Source organism: Montipora capricornis, chromosome 1 (assembly GCF_036669925.1).
Source record: "Montipora capricornis isolate CH-2021 chromosome 1, ASM3666992v2, whole genome shotgun sequence".
Lineage (NCBI taxonomy): Eukaryota > Metazoa > Cnidaria > Anthozoa > Scleractinia > Acroporidae > Montipora > Montipora capricornis.
Genome location: NC_090883.1, coordinates 15,988,084 through 16,010,305, shown reverse-complemented (window position 1 = coordinate 16,010,305; position 22,222 = coordinate 15,988,084). Strand labels below are relative to the sequence as shown.

Sequence of the window (22,222 nt, the reverse complement as noted above, 5' to 3'; positions counted from 1 at the left end):
TATGATGTAAGTTATCAAAATTAGCTGACAGGCTCCTAATATTACAGTGTAAAAACGAAAGTGATTTGTGAGACAATTTAGAAAGTACTGGTGAGGAATGAAAATCGTGAGGGGTATAATACTTAAGAGTTTATAAGGTTAGGAATATTAAGATCGGGGTCATGATCACTTAGATTTGGAAGATTATTAATGGAAGAGATGAAATCAAACTGAGGCAAATGTTCAAAAAATATTTACAATAGGTTCAATTAGGGTCAATAATAAACAGCTTAACTGTGCTGTGGATCCTGCTGTTGATGTCCAGATGTGGGCTGTCTTAGATTAACAAGCACTTGGTCTGATTTCACTTGTACTGCTGGACTGCTCGTGTTCTTTCTTAGGAAAATATTTCCATGAAGTGCCCAAATAAACTGATACTTGAGATCTTTTTTGCAACTTAGGGCGCTCTTAAAAAGTTTCTTGTTCATTTCAGTCAGTGACTCGCTAATAAATATCGGGTTCACCGGAAGGCAACCAAGGTTAAGGTCTTTAGTCGAGAAATCATGCAACTTGCCATGAGCTCTGTACACTTCATCCCTTGTGTCACAGCTCACAAACTTTGCAATAATGGGCACTGGAAATTTCGAAAGATCCGTCTTGGGTTTGATATGATGACTCCTAGATATATCTGCAGCAGTAATCTCCACACCGGCTAAACTCACTTCTTTTTGAGATAAGATCAGAAGTATCTTCCTTAACAGATACAGGAATGCCAGGAAATTCCAAACAATCTTGGCGGCCATATTGCTCAAGGTCATTTAGCCACGCCTGATTATCTTTGAGAGATTTTTTTAACAAACAAATTTCTGCTTTAAGAAGACTGTTCTCAGAAGAACGCTCCTTAATTTTCGACTCTTGTTCCTTGAAAGATTTGAGTAGACTATCGAGCGAACTTTGCAATGGTGACAACTTCTTGTCCAGAATTTCCTCCAAAATCTCACGAGTAAGTGACATAATTAACTTTCAAGACAACAAGGACGTATAGAAATTACAAAAATAATAAGAGATAACTCTAGAAGACGAAAAAAGGCCAGAAGCACTCTAGGAGACGAAAGAACACGGAGCTCACTTTGACACGTCAGACCTCCATAACCGACCGCCAGTGATCCAACCACTGGTGATCAAAGCAAAACTGCCGATCTGTTGGAACACTCTTCTAACATTCATTGTGGTTATATAATAATTCCTATTGCAGATATTTTCGGGTTTGTTCTAAGTTCCAAATTTTCATTGGCATTCATCTTTGATGAGTTGCTAGGTCATTCAGTTGAATGTCGCACCTGTTTACGTACAACGTTCTTCTCCTATCATGACCCGTATGAAATGTTTGCTAAAGATTTTATCTTGTAATACTACAATTTAACATTAACTTTTTTGAAAAGGATCGAAGGTAAAGTTGAGATTACATACCAATGAAAACCGTCGATGTGGTTAACGTTCTTATCTCTTAGATCCAAGGCCATATTACATTGGGCACATCTCAGCGGATTTGCCAAAAGACTTTTATTCTGCAACCATTGAATTAAATTAAATGTAGAACCTTGTTCCAAAGTTACAAAGTCACTGAAGCCCATGCTCCTTGTGTTAAAACGGAAGTAATCACGAAAAAATCAGCAAGCTGTTGACAATACTGTTATAGTGTTCTGATTGGTTGAAGGGGATTTTGCAATACAAATTTCCATGTTATTCCTTCTTTTTTAAATTGACACTTTTTGTCGGCTGTTTTGGTATCTAGCTGAAATTTGCATGTCAAGAACTATAAAAGGGAGCCTTAACTCTTGCTGAGTGCTCTTGAACTTCAATAGAGGTTGGTCTGACAATTCTAGAGTCTTTCCTAGATGGTGATTCTGCGCTGAAAACGAAATTTTGTTTAGCAACTTCTACCTCCAAACAGGTTTTACTAAGTACTGTAAGTAAGCAGTTTATTTTTTCCACATAGACACAATAGAGTTAACAAAACTTGTGCGATTGTGCCCGTGCTAAAATTAGTACCCAAACTCGGAAAACAAGATTCACAATATAATACGTGTGACAAATTACTCCTTAATTTTGGTGTGAAATTTCAGTGTTAATTTACAATTTCGCATCTCAAATTACAATGTAGCCATGGCAACTTTTCCAACATTGCGAAAATGGCGTCCAGGTTGGAAAATGTTACAAATTCTGGAGTTGTGGCATTGAAAAACGCTGCCGAAAATGTCCACGTTGTCTGTACATTCAGAAAATTAAAACTTTCTGTAAAAAGTATGCTTAAGAAACCTTTTTAAGGCTTGGGGTATCAATACAATAAACAACCCCCCCCCCCAAAAAAAAACCCTGCGTCTTATGAACGTAATTTGTCACACATGATCACAATAGCTAATCGACTGGTTTACTCATGAAATAAGAAATAACTTTCCAAGCCATTCGAGGGAAATTATTTGATTTTGGACAAAACGCAGGTGAAATTATTCTCTAATTTTACTCGTCTCCATTTGTTTATGTAAAACTTTGTTAAAATCTGTAATAACATCACGATTTCGAACTGTAATTGCTTGAAATAAAAGAGAAAGACTATTGTATCCACTGAGAGATGAATTGGGATTGAACTAAATTACTGCCCTCTCCCATAAGATCTCCCATAAGATTATAAATCCGAGGGTAAATAAAGATGTATGTATAATGATAACATACTTTTCTTAACTTGAAAAAAAACGCCAATTTACTTAATACCTATCTTTTTTAAGTCATTTGTAAAATAAAATTAATTGATGTAAAAAAAACTTTGATAACCTGCAATCACGCCCATTTTTAGCTTCGCCCATATGTTCTCTATGTCGTCGCTTGCTAAAATTGGGCCTGACCAAAAGTCTCTCAAACTCGTGATCTGATTGGCTGTTAAAACGCCGGAAGTGAAAGCGTCACTGTGATTGCGCGCAGCTCTCGCAAAGTCCTCAAGACTGACCGTTAGCATACGAAGAAATTTGCTGCCTTTTTTTCTTACAATGACATGGACGGTGTAACTTGATTTTATTTGTATAAATGGAGATATGCCATCTGAAACATCTCATAGCTTGTCCAGAGTCGGGTTTGAATCTCTGGAGAGTCTTCATTAAGAGCAAAATTAGCGATTCGGTTGGCAAGCTCTGTGGCCTTTCGGTCGAACATACTTTACCGCTTCCCTGTTGTTTTGAAAACCAAAGAGTGAAAGAAAGGCCGAGAAACAGGTGAACGGGTTCTTTCAAATGGCACTGGAAGTGTATATTGGTTTCCTGGATCAGACAAAGGACGTGTATATCAACAGCAGGAGAGGTTAATAAAATCGTTAGTTTCATGAAGTTTACAGTCATGGTTTTATTCTGTTTATTCACATGGTTTGTTTGTACACGTTGGCTTTTACGGCAATAAGTCAAGATCGCTTCACAATATTTCTATTTGAGTTTACTCAAAACTCACATTCAAGAGATCAAAGGGGGCAAGTTTCAGGAAAGACCAATTGTATAAAAGTACACGAATCCATCTGAATTTGTTCATTCGTATTCCTCTATCCAACAACTTATCATAAGCTGCTGCAACTGCACGCAATCCTGTGAATGCACGGCAAATATTAACCGAAAAAATCCCAAAAACATTGGTGTTTTGGGGCATTACTGTATTTCTCCTTAGAGCTCTATTCCTTAATTTATTACCTAACACCCAAACGGCAAAATGCTTAAACCTTTCCTTGTTTGAATTTAAATTTCCGTGCTCAATCAATCCGTTCTCGCATTCGTGTTACCGAAAGGACCAGAAGGATTCTGTGGAGCCACATGGATTGAAGGAAAATGATGCCGTAGTCTATTCTCTTATTAGCAGCTTCCATTCGCAGTGCGTCGTGTGTGTGCACCTGTTAAGAGGCCAAAACTTCCATGCTGCCACTGAACTCTGAATTTTCAATTACTATACAGCATTTTGCCCTTGGTTAGCATGTGTTTTGCAAGCTGAAGAAACCATGGAGGTATTAACATTGTCACACAAGAAATCATCCGCTTCCACAAAACTTATCAGTGCTCTAAAATGCATTTCCTCTGTGCAATTCAGTGTTCTCTTGCAAACTTTATTCAGGGGCACCCAACGAGAATATAGTTCAAAACCACTTAAACATAGCATTCGAAATGCTCATTCATTATATTCTTTTCAGTCTAAGATTAAAACGTATCTCTTGTCTTGTTATTAATCAGGTTCTGATGTCTTCCTCTTCTTGTTCTTGTTACTAGTGTAAAATAACCCTAACCGTGTGATAAATGGAGATAAGTTTCAAAAACATCAAAGCCTCCAAATTTAGGATAATTTGTATAAAGTATAAAAAGCAGGAATAGAAGCTATTGCACAGATATTGATACGTAAAAAGGATGGTAAGTAGCTAGCTGACATTGATCACCAGAAATTCGGGATTATGGAAATTGCATATGTATCTACTGCATAAATTAAGCCTAATTTAAAATGTTTTTCGTATTTAGTTGATTTTCCTTGTGGTTTAGATGATGGTAATTTTTTCAAATCTGTTACTTCAAAAAGTTGGCCATTTTCTTACGAATTTCAATTCTTTGTTGTTTTATTATATGCAAAATTTTCTTTTTAAATATTCTGGAACTGATAGTGGAAATTATTCATTATTTTAGCTGAAGCGTGATGCTCTGTCTGAGGTAAACACAAGAAAGAGAAGAAAGACATCGTCTAGCACAGTGGTCAACATCCCAGAAGCCACAACTGCTCTATTAGAGAAAGAAATTACAGTTATACCATCATCTAGCACAGTGGTTGCTACCCCAGCATCCCAGATTATAGTTACAGAGACAGAGGAGCAAGACCTTACAAACCTTGAACCACAGTCCTCAAATGCCAATGAGATGTGTACACCTTCATCAGCATCTCTTGTATTGGAAAACTACATTGCAAGTACACCAGCTTCCTTTGTAGCGGACCTGTGGAGTGCCAGTTCATGTACTTCAGGCGCTTGTTAGCACACCGCTCTCAACTGCCTATAGCAGCAAAGACTGTACTCACGGGGCTAAAAAAAACTCACAATTTACTGAGAGCCAACAATCAACTGAAAACAAAAGCGCAGACTTTAAAAGAGGGAGTGTCAAGCCTGAGGCATACCATCACAGACCTCATAAGTGTGAGTTTCATTTATCTTTGTCTCTTTGCCATAAACAATTTGCCAATCTTTCTTACATGTGTTATACCTTTACTGTATGTGTACATCAAAAGTTATTCACTGGCCTGCTTGCCTTGCATATTTTTTCACCCTCTCAGCAAAATTATGACCTGTAAATATTTCCTTTTGTTTTGCTTCACTTCAGCATTTAGCAGACGGGGAAATGGAGACAGAAGATGATACAGAAGAACAGGAAAGCGCCAAACAAGAATCCAAGCATTAAGCAAACTATTATGTTTGGTCTAGTACTGGAAATGAAACCGAAGATGAGGGTGACAACAAAGATGATGAATGGGGTCCAGGAAGGGAAAGCACTGAAGATGAAGGTACTACTGAAGATGAGGAACAAATGCACGAAGATCAAAATTACATGTACATCCAGTAAGAGGAAACGTTTGCACATCATACATGTAATATGTTGAGCAAGTATTATCTAAAAAAAAAATTATATTTTCTGTAAAGTAAATTTTCGTTTTTCTATTTTGTGTTTGACTGAAGCAAAAAAAATGTACACTCTATGTGAAAGTTAATCAGATCTTGTTCATGTATTAAAACGAACTGTGATGGCTATATTGTGACCATGGGCATTTACGAAATCTTGCACTTTCCTAAGTACTGCCTTACATTTAATTATCTTTGCCCAACATGTATGCATGGTTGCAACGTTCAGAACCTGTTACTTACACACAACTATTTTTTTTTTTCAGTGTGGATCCAACTGCCCCCGACTATACATACAACCAACCAAAATTTATTGTATTTTACGAGATGCTTTTGAAGCTGTTCTTGCTCTTCTGCTTAACTGCAAAGCTGAAAATCCACAGGTCACCATGAGACAAAATGGCACCATGGTGACAGTGAAGCAGCAGTGTAGCAAATGCAAAGGCTTTATTTGGAATTCACAAAGTTCCATGCCTCATGGCAAATATCCTGCAGGTAATATGCTGCTGAGTTTGGCGGTATTGATGGCTGGGGCCTCAATAAGTAAGGTTTTGCTGTTCTTTCGTCACCTTGGACTGTGCTGCTAATCGCCATGTGCCTTCTTCTCACACCAGCGGTCATTCATTTCCCCAACTGTCATCTGCCACTGGGAGTTGTACAGAGCTGGCCTTGTTAGAAAGCTTAAGGACATCAAAGATGTGGTATAGTCAGGAGATGGGAGATTTGACTCCATGGGACACTCGGCCAAGTACGGAGTTTACACAATGTTCTCTACAAGCATAATAAAAGTGGTGCATTTTGAACTTGTTCAGGTAGAAAGGCAGTTGTGCTAGTAAATTACAGTAGTAGTAGTAGCAGTAGCAGAAGCAGTCAACTGTGCCCGCATTATTTTTCTAATTGGCGAAATTTCATGTTGTAGAATACTTTGATCCTTTTTGTAAGCAGCCTTTTGAGGGGGTGGGGGTGTGTGTCGGGGCTGAGGTTAACATTTTGCACTTCAAAATGGTTAAGTTTAACAAATTCACGTCAGTTTTTAAAGCGTCTGTCCTGTTATTGATCATGAATTTGATCATAACATTGTCAAAGTAGCTGTGGATCCACCGACTGTGAAAAACTGATGTTAATTTGTTTTTTATGATAACCAATTGTCAAATTGGCCACTTTCGCTCGTTGATGCTCATTGACACAGGGCATAAATCATAAATTCACATATTGACCATGATAATTAGCCCATAAGCACGCCAGAATTTCTGCAGTTATTGTGACAGCTACATTTGCAGTACAATCTTTCAATGACAAAGAACTTGTGTTTCTATTTCGGTAGGCAAATGAGACTGGGGGTAGCCAACAAACTGAACTTGAGGGAGCAAAACGTTGCTTTCAATTTCTGCAGCAACTTGGCTTGAAAGTTTAGTGTCTTTGTGTCTGACCGGAACCGAGGGATTGCCAAATGGATAAGAGAAGCCTGTAAAGAAACAACACGCCTGTAAAGAAACTCCTGGCAGTAAGCAAGGAGAAAGGATGCGAAGTCATCAAAGAATGGTCAAAGGGGATCCGTCGGCATCTTTATTGGAGTGCCACTTCTACCAAACCCGGTTTTAGCAACCTTATACTGGCAAAATGGAAATCATTCCTTCGACATGTTGCAAAAAAACATGCCAATCACCCTGATCCTCTCTACCAGAAGTGTAAGCACAAGGAACTAGCACCTAGAAAGTGGATTAAAATCGGTGAGCTTTTGTGCTACTATGATCAAAAATCACTTCTCGTTTTTCTTCCTCTTGAAATTACTCCAAAAAATTCAGACTGTTGAGAAATCAATTCAAGTACTTTCGAAATATGATTAATTTTTTTCATCATAATAGCACTTTAGTACCACACATACTTGATCACCAGTTCTTTTGTTTTTTTGGTTTTTTTTTTTTCAGTCTAACAAAAAGAACATAAAATGTAATAGATGAGTAGTACAATATTTGGAATTATGCTACTCAAGACAACTTCAAAGCCAATCAAACCTGGTAACAAGGTTTCCACTGAGTCACTTCCATTAAAGGTATTATTCTTTGCAATGAGGTCACGAATGTATTCTCTTTGTATTTACTGCTGTCTATGACAAACTTACAAGTGTGCTTCCCTGTAAACTACTGTTGAAGGACATTGGAAACCTCTTCCCAGATGCCCAAACAAGTTTCTTAGAGGGATTTCACGGAACCCTCAACCACTGGCACCCTAAAATGATCGGATTCTCCTGGTTGGGAACTTTTTGCCGGTATCACATGTCTAGTTATTTCAGGCATTTATTTAATCTATACCTGTAATTGATTTGTAGTCAAACAAATGGTATGAATAATAGCAAAAGAAAAGTGTCATGTTCTGAACTATTCAAATACATGTAAATATGTAAAAGTACACTACATGATTGCTTTTGGTGGGCAACTGGTACTGGAACAACTGTGTTCATGATGATGATGATGATGATGATGATGACAATGACAATATTTATAATGAAATATATCTTTGGTTTTTTTGTTGTTGCATAGTTTATTTGTACATGGATATACTTTCAGGCAGATCCTTGCAAGCCTACATTTTAATGAAAATCTTCAAGGGGATACCCAGCTAACCAAGGAAGGCGAAAAGTACTTAAAAGTTACTTTACCCCAAGTACAAACTGGGCGAGGAAGTTGTACGCGAGGTTGCATCACCGCCTACCTATTGTGAGTTTAAACACGAAGCCGCGCTATAAAAGGGCTTAAGCTCCTCCCCCCAATTTGAACGAAGTGCAAATTCAATATGGCGGATGATGCGATGAACTACCGTTTGGTCCGTCAACGAATGATTCTGGCCTTAAACACCCCAAACATGTTATACAAAGACTTAATAAATGTTCTTGATCCGAATCTTTAAGTGCAAGTCTTTGTTGCATTTACAATAAGTCTGTATCGCACGCAAAACACAGCTCGCAGCAGAAGCATTTAAATCTCGCGCCATTTTCGTTGCGGCCTTCTTGACCAAACTCTTCCCCACCGGTCACTGGAAGGGTTTGCGAATCTGGTACGTGCCTGCAGATGCTAGAATCTTGTCAAGCAGTTTCACACACAGTGTATGCGTAATTCCAAAGCTTTGGAAAGAGATTGGCGGCCATAATTCCGTGTAAACCGTTTGCACTTCTGTTTTCGTTTGCAAGTTCTTTTCTAGAGTGCCTTAGTGATTGTCTTAGCGAATTGCCATGTTGGGGTCTTGTCCATCATCGAAGAAAAGCAAAATCGAGAGAAACAAACAAACAAACGCCAAGAGGGATCCCGGGAAGGGAAAGCCCCATTTCAGTCTGACTGTCAAAGTAGAGCGGGAGACGAGAAACGATTGGAAGATCTTCGCAGTCGACTAAATCATGTGGAATCGCTTCTTGGAATTGATCGCAAAACCTCGTCTACCCAAAATGCCGATCTCCTAGAAGCTTTATTATCGTATTTTGAGCTAGTGAAACCCTCAGCTGCTACTCAATCATGGCCAGGTTCTTCGCCACCCATGAGAGTCCGGCAGAAGAAGAACAACGACGACAACGGCCACAAAAAAGACAGATTTATGTTGATGCTAAAGTGGATGACCCGTGTTTCGTTTGCACTGGCGAATCCTTGAGGTCTTTGGCCAAGTACTTCTCGGAGAATCAAAACTGCGAATTTTGTGGTGCAGGCTATAGATGGTCTGGAGTGAGATTTTCAAAGCAGGGTCATGTCTGTCAGTTGGAGGTGCCTTGTGTCTGTAGTGATTTGGTTGTGTGGCTTAGTTCAGGAGTGCTTGGACATCCTGCTAAGTACTTTGCAAATGTTAGGTAAGTTACTTCTTTTTGTGCAATTTTATAATTAAACACATGATGCCAAAATAAGGATAATTTGCTATGTTATTGTTTAACGCTACAAACCTTGCAGTGAGTGTCTGGTCCAGGTTACCCAATGCAGTCTCAGTTTCCAAATTCCAGTGTTATTAAAATTCATGCAGAAAGCCGACTAACAATGTGCTGTCCATGCAATATTTAACCCTTTTTAATGACATCTTGACCTTTTTCTTTGTAGAATGGTTCATGCATTCACCTGTACTGGTTTAACAAAGAGTCAGTACCACAATTTTGCCGAAGCAGCAAACATTGGTTCAGTCATGGACAAGACAATAGACACAAGTGGGTTGCTTGCTTTATAACCTTGTATAAATAGTCTGATTTAGTCAGGATTAAAATGTCTGTACCACTTTGATTGCGCTGAAAAATAGGACAAAGCAATCACCATTTTTCGAGGTGCATGGGGATAGACCTTTCACTATATTGCTTCTTTTACCTCTTGAAAAAGCGTAGGTATGATTATGATAATGATAAGCAAAAAAGCCTTCACATTAAGGAAATTCTTTTCCTTTGGGTCCCCATTATTAAGAGTTTTGTAGATTGAAATTAATGTGTCTACAATAGGTTACTGTCCAGGGCCTGGTTGTTCGAAAGCCGATTGACTTACTCCAGGATTAGCATAAACTTTTTGTTAAGTTTTCAACTTTTTGCTGAAGGTTTCTTTTTCTTATTTTTGTTTTTCAAGATTGACTTCTTCTATTGTAGAGTTTTTCCAAACATCTGCGTTGAACAGCAGTTGGGAGTAGAGATATATAAACTCCTTGGTTAATTTTTAAGCTGGGATTAGCGTTGAGCGGCTTTTGAACAACCGGGCCCAGGCACATTGGATTTGGGCCACAGAATTACATGCTAAGCTTGTTTACTGTCTGTGTATTGTTTGTAATGTCCATGTAGTATACAAAGAGAATGGTTTTGGCTACATGGCAATTGTGAGGGAGCTGTCTGTGAATTCAATGGGAGATGCAAGAAGGGAAGTTCAAGGGACTGTAAATTATATCCTGAATGGTGATGTAAGTAGTTTGGCAAGTCAGAATCATTTTTAGTCATTCAGGTGACAACATACCTTACATATAGCAGTAATGTCAAAGTATGAGAAATTTGTTGTAATCCTGTATTGTTATGTTTAGTAAGGTTAAATGTGACTTTTTCACTTTCTTATGTGGGAATATATTCTCATCAGTGTGTCATCACTGGTGCAAGACATGACTCCAGTAGAGCTGCAATGCATTCAACAGTCTCGGCCATTTCTATGAGGTAAGAATATTGCATTCACATATCTGAGGTACTGCTACCAATGTTACAGTACCATTTACTCAGTTCTCTTATTGTGTCCACACTTTATTTTATTTTCAGTAACAAAAAAGATCATTGCTGTTTGTAACTGGAGTCGTGAGAATGAAAGAAGTGCTCCCAGCAGAGAAGTACCCATGACAAAGGAGATGATCACCAACCTAATTGAGAACCAGGGTTGTTTGACGTGTTTTACAATGTCTTTGGTTTACCATAATTTATGTGTATGGTACGGGAGGGTTGCTGGGAATTAACAAATGCTACTCTGTTGTTTCCTTCACAAATAGGTCATAATGTTAAAGAAATTGCTCATGACTGTGTCATGGCATTGAAGGCATGAAGGCATGGTTCCAGGGAAAAGGGATCAAAAACTCTTTTGATACTTGGCATGGTAAATGCTAATGAGAGGGAGGAACATGTGCTGTTTTCTGTCATAGGCCACAATAATGATTACTTGTACCTTGACCTTACCCCGTAGGTACAAAGGGAGTGGCAAGAGACATGAAAAAGATATGCAGTGGTACGCGTCGTGATGAAGGTATCAAATGGTTCACACAACTGTCTGACAAAGGTAAAGAGATGTTTTTAGTTCAAGATAGGTCTTTTAGGCTGCCCCTTCAAACAACAGTATTTTTGTGTCGTTGCAGCAAAAGCCACCAAAACTCACTTTTACTGGGCCATGAGGAACAATGATGGCACAGCAGCTGGATTTCAGCAGTATCTGTTAAATATTTTGGACCATTATCAGGTAATTCGTTCCTTATCTAACAAGAATTTATTGTTCACGTTCATTTCCTATTTATATTATTGGGCATTGTTGCACTGCTGTGAATGAAGCGAATCACTGTTTGAATGTAGAACAAATGACGTAGCCCTCGTCTAATTTGAAGGATATCTCTCCATGTGATAACAATATGACAGTCCAAAATATTATTTAGAGTGTTACTTGCCCATAGACACAATTACTTTTTCATTTCCTACTGTTTTCCTGAAGTCTAATATTATTAAATTTTCACAGGGAAAACATGACTTGTGTCACCAAGACTCCAGGTGCAAGCATGCCGGTTACGTCTGTAGCAAAAAGGAAGTGTCTGATCCAAAAGCTGTGGATGCATACAGGACTGCAATAATGAAGACCACAATCTATAAGAATCCATCAGATTACCTCCTGGTATGTGTGCAAATTTCCAACCTGACTATACATTCCATGAAGAAAATCCATTCAGAGAAATTCTATGTACCCCAACACAAGATACTCTTGTGAAGCACAAGATACTCTTGTGAAGTACTTATCTTTGATTTAGTTTTTTAGGTAGTATGCACGCTATGATAGGTCCTAGGCCAGTTGGTATTGCAAAGCACCCACTGCTAAATTTCAGTGTCTGCTTTCACACTTTATTTGGTTTCCAAGAGATATTACTGACATGCCACCTTGCATGCTGTAACACTCACTATGGCCCTCAAACTCACTTAGGAAAAGGTATGCAACACTTTGTATAGTAGGGAGAACTTGTGATGCATACCAAGCTTTCTTTGACTACAAATTGTATCTGTTTTCCTCACAATTCTTTTCAGTGCCGAGACACCTTTTATGTAGAGTCCTTCCATGTTGTTGTGCTCATATATGCCCCCAAGAGGATTCATTTTGGAGATGACACATATGAGATGAGAGTGTCTCTTGCCATATTGGATTGGGTAAGTTTTGTCATTGTAGTGCTTTTGTACTTCCTACATTTTACATACAGCATCATTAATTGTATGGCAGTGTACTTGGAGCCATGCGTATCACACTTGGCTGGCTTGAAGCATCTGAATGTACTTTTCAAACTATACAGCCATATGCAGAGGGATTTTCACACCAGTTCTATACACACTGTACTTTTGAACTTCAGTACATGCATATGCATTCATGTATGACTGTGTTAACTTAATTCTGTGCTATGATTGATTAATTTAGTGGGCCTTATATTGTAGTTCTGACTGCAAAATTCCAAATCCTGCTATTTTAGAATGAGAATGTTGGTCGAGATGTTTATTCAGTGCAATATCATCAGCATTCGAGGCATCCTGGGAGAATGGCTCCCACCAGAGTTCTGAGACCAAAGACCTTTGCATTCAGAGAGGCAATATGGCATACATTATTTGAAAGAAACAAAATATCTGCTGCTCCACTTACATTGTGAATTAGTTAGTAATCACATAAGTGTGGGTAGTTCCCAGTCCACCTCCTTGGTTGCTCCTGCAATGTTACTGATCTGTCTTCCACTCTTTGGAAGTGGTACAGTTGTTATATTCTATGCAGATATGCATTATTTCTTTGATATTGACCTTGATAAGCCCCTCAAAGGGGAGTTGTTAACAAGCTATGAAAAATGTAATGTTTGATATTAATTTTTGTATTTCATTATAAACAGTTGTAATCTGATCCCTGCTACACACATCTCATTTATCCTTGTTTTCGCCAGCACAACACATGTTACTTAAAGCATTCTGAACAGAAAATAAACACCTCCTCTCAGGTTGTTGTTGAAATGTTATCAAAATCCTTATTTATCCTCAGATTGTACATGCAAAGCAGAGTGAAGATCATTTATATTAACATTATGATTTGCTAGCCCAGCCATTGTAAACCACGGAGGACAGATCACCACACCTGGAACTCTGTGGCCCATTCTGTGAAGAGTTTGTGGGGTTTATAGCCATAACATATTGATTGCTATTTGTGTTCTCGTTATTTTGCAGTTGTTGTGACAGTGTTCAAAGAGGAACATATTCCTTATTGATTGTGGAGTAAAGACAAAATATTGACAGATTGTAAAGAAAAAACGGCTCCTTTAGGAGCCACCCGATCTATGAAAGTCAATGACCTTCAATTTATTTACCTACATATACTGTACCTCTAAGATTATTTTTATAGTAGGGGTGTGAATTTATTATTTTAAACTGTTTCCTCCTAGGAAATAAAATGGCAGGACATACATGTATCTCTTGTGCATGCATGGGCAATGAACAAGCTAATATGTCTTTTTTCTCCATATCATACTTCCAATCAGTCATTGATCTATTCATAACGCCTTTAAGTCATATTCTCGCTTGGGAGAATTTTTCACACTTCGACAAAACGTCCGTGCAACTTGTTGATGTGGTTGATTTTTGTAAAGGAAAAATGTACCTATCAGATTAGTTCTTCTAACTATTTTAGTGTCCTAACCTCCACTGTATTTAATCTTTTTTTTTTTTTTCACTTTCACCTTGTTATTTTACTCCATAACAATAAGATGTAAATCTTGGCTTCTTTGACTTGACTTGAAGACAATGTTGCGAACTTGGTAAGGATAACATTTGCACATCAAATGAGATCTAGCAGCCCTGTGTTTCCATTATGTGGTATGTCAAAGGCTGTTGAGGGTTGGGTGTCATGCAATCTTTACACCTTTACTTTTCGTTATTTCTCCAGCAATCGATGAACAGGCCGTGACATTGGACTGACTCAAGGTTAGCTGCATACTTGAAGAGGCACTTGTGATGTGTTGCAGGTTTGGTTGCTGTACATAATTGGCCAGGACAAATGAACAAAAAAAACACTCATCTCTGCACTCCACTTACCCTTCTAGTGGTGGACTCGTCTGCCATATTGGATTTGATCCGCACTTGTCAAAGTTGATTGGCAAATGAGCCACGGGCTTTGCAGGGAAGCTTCGTTATATAGCGTGGCTTCGTGTTTAATTATTCAACAGTGTGCAATTATGATTGTTCAGCAGTGACCGTGTAGCCTGGTGTAATACATTGTTTTGTTTTAATTTTTAGTGCTTGTCTTTTTGTTGGTACTTTTGAAAATCAAGAAAGTTAGGGAGAGTTCGAGCAACTGAAAACAAAGAAAACCAAACATGCACTGTAGTGTACTTGCTTCTACTGCATCTGTACTTTTCGTAATAGTGTACTTTCAAAATATTCTAAAAAATCAATGTACTTGACACAATGAAAAAATACTTTTTGGTTCCCTTATTTACATGTAGGCTATGTTGAAGATATGAAGCCACTTCTGTTTACCTTAACCAAACCTGAGATGGCAGAAGTATACAGCAGATATTCTGTGAAGGCTCCGGAGCCGTTGAGTGCACAGTTCAACGATCGCATCGAAAGGCAATCAGCAGTGACGGCATACAAAGAGAAATGTGGAACAATGAGGAATATTCAGCTTTTTCCAACAGGTATCTTTTTGTCATGTTTCAAGTGTTGCTTTGTGCTTATCTTTGCAAGTCATAACAGCCTACTGAAAAACCTACTAAGGAAGGCCATACGCTCTGACGAAGGGCTAACGCTCGAAACGTCAGCTTTTAGAATCTCTGTACGGTGGCCAATTTACATTATCAACTCCGTTGATAAAACCAAATTTTTGCATACTTTTTACATGTTGTTCTTTCAAAACAGTCTGGTAGGGGATTGTTAAATACCCTATCAACCACAAACAAGGGCACTTGGAATTCAGTACATGTATACAACTCTCTTCATCACGAGAGCAGACTGGAAATTCTAGCTGTCACCTTTCATACTTGGAAAATTTGGTGGGCGACGTTAAAAACCTGGCAATGATGGACCAGAATTATTTTTTACAATACAGTTTTATTTCATGTCAGTCCAGTTTTAGTTTTAACTCAGTTACCAGATGTGAAAAGAATTAACCGAACTATGAAAAGCAAAACTGAACTGGGAAAAAAATTATTCCGGGGCCATCATAGCAGAGGGAAAAGTACTATTGCTGAGAGACTATATTGACTCAACTTAGCTAAAGAAATCTCACGGTAGAACTGAACTCACTCGTTTTCGGAAACTTCAGATGGACGGCGGTACTTTTGGCCCTCTTTGTCCCTCAGTAGTGGAGCGACTTGAAACAGCACCGTCCTATAAAATTTTCGTGTTGTGTTACGCAGGATATGCGTTCAATTGACCCATCAAAAGGTCAATATTCTCGATGCATTGGCCACTTCTCTGCAACAACGAAACTCCTGCGCATCGACTAAATTTTCGTCTCTGCAGTGTTCACATTAGCACCTGAAAATTATAAACGTCCACAGATAAAAATGAGCGTGCGATAAACAGCAAACTAGCCAGCCTGCTAGTGTTTGTGATGCCACATACTTGACAATGGTAAGCAAGCATAAATCTTCGTGTTTTAAAAAAGTTCTGGCATAACAAAGAAGTTTATACTGAAAGATACAACAGCAGCTATACAAACCATGAATTAAAAGGAATCTCTTTTTCGTATCTGGCTTCCAGTACGGTAGGTGTAAGACCGTCTTCGTCTGCTTCTTCATTAACTTCATTTCCCTCACCCACGCTGTCATCTTCGCCTAAAGGTTCATCCTGGTAAGGTTCGATCTGACTGAATATAACCTGGGCATAGTCGTCCTCTTCTTCTTCCATTTCTTCTTCCTCGGGTTTGCTTAATGTTCGTGAATAGTCGCTAATTTCGGACTCGCTTGACATGTCTTCTCGCTCTAAAAACACTTTGCTTCCAGTAGAACTTCAATGCGTAAACAAACTTTTGGCACCCAAATGACGTTACATTAAGATATTTTTGGACTAACTCGGACCCATTCCCTTGACCATTTATGAGGGCAAAATGGCACAACTTTGAAGGCTTGTAAAATCGTCATTTTTCACCCCAAACATCTCAAACTTTGGAATCGTATATTTCAAACGGTATATTTCGCTTCATAGGCACTTTAAAGAAATCCCTGAAGTCAATGTCCACAACATTTTCCTTCATGTTCTTAAAAGAAGGATACCCACATCTTCCTGGAGTATAATGGAAAAATTGTGCATTGATGAGGTCAGTCAGTATAATATTGACAGCCTGTTGGGGATCTTTTGTGCCATGATGACCAGATTTCTTTTTTTGGTGAAGGCCATCACGGATGCTGTCCATGATCTCTTCAAGAGTTTCGAGGGATCACGCAACTCTATATGCAGACTTTTTAGTGACATTTCCAAGCAAGGATTTGAGGACCATTTTTAATGAAAATTTGAGATGCTCCATCTCAAGGTCAATTTATTTAGAAATATTCTTCAACGTTGAACCACCTCCTGTTTATTCAGTGTTGCAGCATTTTTTGTGGGTCAAATCAGTTAACTTTAGTGACATGCCGAGATCACATACCTTTACCACAATGGTCAGTTTGTTTCAGTCAGTACTGTGAGTTGTGAGACTCTTGGTTATTCCAAGATAGATAGATCAAAGATTCAGTAACTCATAGATAATCTTCATATTATGTTTTTATTTCCAGTGATGTATTAAATAATCATTATTATTGTTGGTGTTTATCAAATGAGAGTTTTGTTCTTACCTTCTGTGTCATCCATTCCTGAAAATTCCATCCACCTAGCCAGAACGTGGGCTTCTGCTTCGCCTTAAAAGAACTCTGTGTAGGAATTGTAGTCTTTCTCTGGTCCCTTTCTTGCATTTGTTTTACAACTGCGATTCATTGACGCATAACTTGTTCCCAATTCTGCAGCTGACGATTCTTTAACAAAAATCTTGAAACAGACCTTTGTTCAGAAAAAAAAAAGGCTCTTAGATTTAAAACGGAAAGAACAGGTTTGGTTCCTGTGATTGAGTATCTCACATTAGATACGTGACTTTACTAATTAGTTTGTTGAGGTGTTTGCTGGCAATTAAAGAATATGCCAATCCAGAATCTTTGTTTTATTGCCAAACGACAGTAATAAAAATAATGGTAGCGTATTATCATTGCATGTGCACTTATCATTACTGTAGAAATTAATGTACTATTTTAACTACAGCAGATTTGAGGAACTCCTGTTAAACCAAAATAAGATTATTTTTTTGTGGCAAGACATAATATTTTTAGTCTGTCAGAATTGCTGATTCCCTTTTTGCATTTGGAGTTGTATCAACAATCACTTTTAGTGTTTTGTTGTTGTTGTTGTTGTTGTTGCCCCGAAATTGAAGTAACTTTCTTTGAGACCAAGGGTATGACTGTCTTATATTGAAAATTATGTGACATTTTTCTTCAAATTCATCAATAATTTGCAAAGAAATTATTTGCAACAAATAATCTGCATTGTATTTATTTAGCTAGAAGTCCCCCTCTGTGTTGAACCTCCAGAGGCTTAATGGAGGATTACTGGTAACAGTTAATAAAGAATTTGTTGCTACCAGTGAAAATATTTTTTTAAAAAACTAGTTTTTATTACATATTCACACTTAATGTAAGGTTGGTAAAACATGTGCAAAAGAACCATTCTAATAACGGAGGTTTTCGACAAACAATTGAGAGTAAAAATTAGTGATAATAATTTTGAATGACGTTTCGATCACAATCAGAAGAACAAAGATCTTCAGGAACAATTTACCATTCTTAAGAAATGCAGTGGGAAATTTGAATGCTTAGTTTATGAAATGCTTTTTATCCAAGAAAAGAAACCTCAGCTGAACACTCGATCTGACTCAATCAAAGCAAAACTATTTAGTACCTAATTGTTACCCTCTACGTTCCACGTTGCAGTGTTTTTAATTACATGCAACGAGATTTTCACACACATTCTTAGTATTTAAAGAACTCACAAGAATCTGACTTTTAGTTTTTAGTTTTTACGAATTTGAAAATGATGAACGAATCATCGAAACGTCATTCAAAATTATTATCACTAATTTTTACTCTCAAAAGAACCATTCGTCATTTATTGTTAAAATAGGGATATTGGGGAACGGGGGAGAGGCCCTTAATAAATTTCATGTTCCTGAAAGGGCTTATTACAACAGATTGGGAATTGGTTATTATGGTGTTCTTATGTTGTAAAGGTTTTTCTTCAAATGCCAGTCTCCAAATGTGGCCTCTAGTCCCTCCAGGCAGACAATTTGTGAGTCTGCTGTCATGTTTGCCCACTGCGCATTTCTAGCGCGCTCCTAAGTGAGTTGGTCCACATCAAAAATGATCTTCTCCAAAATCACCTCTTCACCATAAATTTCCACGACAGGAACATGTAATTGTTGACCATTTTCAAGGATCTGCGTCATTTCGGCAGCTTTATTAGAATTTAAAAATTCTAACCCAAAACAAACCTGAAACCAAATGAAATTGAACATTTGCAGTCTAGAAGAATTTTCTTTGTTTGCTACTCAATGCTTTTTTATTCTGGCGTTAAGCCACAGAATCTCAAGTCCCTTGCTGGCTTTTTTATGGTTATGGGGCTTTTGTTTTCGAATCACAATTGCCAACAGAAGACGATTTAAAAAGTGGATACATATCTTACGTTTACCTTCTCTGACTGGGATGTGATACACTGTTGACTTTTAAAAGATCGAATAGGCAGAAAGGTATCTGTTCAGTATTCTTGGAATAATGTACAGTACCGCTCAAAGGTAAGTTGACAGTCTCGACTCGATCCTCGAAACTCGATTCTCGCATCGCGAAGGTCGAGATGTTCGAGTTTCGAGACGCGAGAATCGAGGCTCAAGAATTAAGAGTCGAGAATTGAGAGTCAAGAAAGATGGACTTTGGAATATGTATAAACTCGAGAAGAACTCGAGAAAGCGATTTACGTCTAGAAGAAATGAACAATTCCGCTAACAGAGCCTTTGTACGCAATATTCATGTTGACTCTAAGCAAGCTTTCAATGTTCTTGGCCGCGAAAAAAATATTATCTTCATTATCCTTCGGCATGTAGAAAAATAACGTTGCGATCTTATTCACTTATTCTGAAAAAAATACACGAGTTTCCAATGCATTCCCCAGGCACAAACCCAGTCACAAACTAGCGAAATGACCACGGACATGTAATTTATCAGAGTAAAAAGGGGCCTCGTTCGAAAGTTGGCGTTGTAATATCAACAACCTGGAATTCCGAATACTACCGCGTCTTTCCCATCGTGACAAAAGCTGAATTGAAACTTGATCATCAAAATCATTAAAAGACGAATGGTCAATTATGATCGCAATTCTGCTTGCTCGTTTTGGATGTCAAGAGAATCGAAAGAGAAAATAATATTATAACATGCTCTAAAAACTTGCACGGATATACGCAATTATTCATGTATTGCTGTCTCAAGCCAACACCACGGCACAATTGAGTAAATGTGAAAATCTTCATTCGTTTGTTGTATGAAAACTTGTCAGAAACATTTACCTTGCGCATGAACTGACACAAATCGTGCGACCATTATTTTTCAAAAACGAAGTATTGTAAAGTGAAGAGGCAGTGGATCGAAATTATGAACCAACGCAGACCGTCAGGCTTGTGCGTGTACTTCCACAATTACATTTTTGAGCACTTGTAAATATGCCTGCAGTGTCTGATTCGTTCCTACACACTGGAAGCTATTCTTCTTACTTAAGAAATATTCTCTGATGATTTCGTAAGTAGGTAAAATAATTGAAATAAACTGCAATCGAAAGTCAAAGCATTGCGTGACATCCGCTTGAGGGTGACTTCCTCTGTAAGTGAAATTTGCATATGTTAACGTTAGCGAAACTTGGAACATTTATACGCTCGTAATGGAACTGCCTTACCAGGCAACCTCACTTATTTAAAACAACCAATCGTGATTTACCAATATGACCAATAATGCGATGGGAGAACCGTTGACTTCACAACTTCGTAACTTTGAGATCGCTTGCTCGAGGCATTACATTACCTTCTCTTTGCTTAAAATCAACGATCGATAACGTTTATTATCAGGGTAAAGAAACCTTCAGGTTTTAACTTTTAAGTCAAGCGTAGCACGTTCAAGTCGATTGTGAAGAGAGCCGTTTTGTAAATGATCGCAACAGATTATTCATTGATCCTTTGAGGAAACGAGCGACGGGAACTGTGTGCATATTTCGTCAACAGAACTACTCGCACTTGATATCCGACTCGCTTTTTCGACGCACGTACAACATACAAGTGCACTTTGCTTGTCTAATTTATTTCTCGAGAGATCAGTCAAGCATCAAGCTCATTATTTTTCTCGACTCGAAACTTGAAAGACTCAACTCACGAGTTGCGAAACTCGACTCGAGACTCGATTCTCGAAATTTTCGAGGATTGCGAATCAAGTCTCGAGTTGAGTTTCGCGACTCGCGAGTGACTGTCAACTTACCTTTGAGCGGTACTGTACATCATATCCGTGATGGTTTCCTCTTGCACCGACGCTGTAAGCAGTATCGCCTCCATGGATAGGCCATCTAAACTTTTTTGAGGCCGGTTACCCTCTGTTGCAACTGCCACACGATCCTTAACATCGTAGAACCAGTGAAATGACTGATTTTTTTGCTCCGGGGTTTGAACATGGGCAACCGTCGAGAAATTGAGATTGCCTCCGACAAGTCTACAAACGAAAAATGATAAGTAAGCTTACCATTTGTAACAAGTTGTGTAAACAGCCAAAAGAAAGGATTAGTAATAACAAAAGAGTTTCACCTCTTCCGCCCTCCCCCATCCCCATAACTATCATCGCTACCCCTCCACTCAGACACATATAACAAGATGGTAAAGAGGAGGAATTAAAAATACAGTCTTCCTCACTCATCATTTAAAAGCTGGTTTTTTTATGGAACATTTAAGGGAATTGTGCTGGATTAGGCCCATGATCAATTAATATTGTTTTATAAAATTATCATTCCCTCTGATGCTTCTCTCTGGGCACTTACCTACACCGAGGTGGGGTAGCATCTTCCAGATCCTTTATAGCAGTTACGATGTCATCAACTTCGCACATGTTGTGGCCATCTAAAGGAAGCAACTTCTGACATCCGTGAAAAGTGTCTTCTTTGAAAGATGCACATCCCTCAACTGTTTCATTTGAAAACAGAACAGTTGAAATAGCCATTTCGGAGTCTTTCGGTGAGGGTTAACCCTTCAAGTATTCTTTGAGGAGATTTCGTTTCTTCCCCAGTGATAAAATTTCGTTTTTCCAACTGCATACTTTCTGGTCGAATGACTTGGATACTTCTTCAAGCATATTTCTTGTGTTTTCTTTGTTGCTGTACAGCCCTTGCTTTTGAAATAGGTTAATGATTTCACCTTTGCAGCAACAGACGCACAGGAGGACATTGTTGTGATATGCAAAGTTCGAGCGTGGAATCCAGGTGTTTAGAAATGACGAAATGATGAGTGCTTCTTTTTCCTTCAAATAATTGACTTTGCTCTTCCTGGAAGATCCTGTTATCACAGTATGAAGAAGAGGCTTGGTTTCGTAAGCTCTGTTCATTAGTGATTCAGTGGAGTACTCTGGCAGCTTTTTCGGATTTTCATATTTGAATATAGTGTTTTTCTTGGCTTTGTATTCTTTCATTTCCGTCTTCAGTTCTTGTGCAAATGCTTCTGCCAAGTGTGGTCGTAAGGTAGGCAGTTTTAGAGGTGCATGGGCTGC

At 38.3% G+C, this 22,222-nt stretch overlaps 2 pseudogenes; both read left to right on the top strand.

Annotated features, from left to right (window-relative positions):
• Positions 1–5,867: 5,867 nt before the first annotated feature.
• Positions 5,868–6,492, top strand: LOC138059452 (uncharacterized; annotated as a pseudogene).
• A 2,673-nt stretch (positions 6,493–9,165) lies between these two features.
• On the top strand, positions 9,166–13,027 carry LOC138059446 (uncharacterized; annotated as a pseudogene).
• Positions 13,028–22,222: the final 9,195 nt, after the last annotated feature.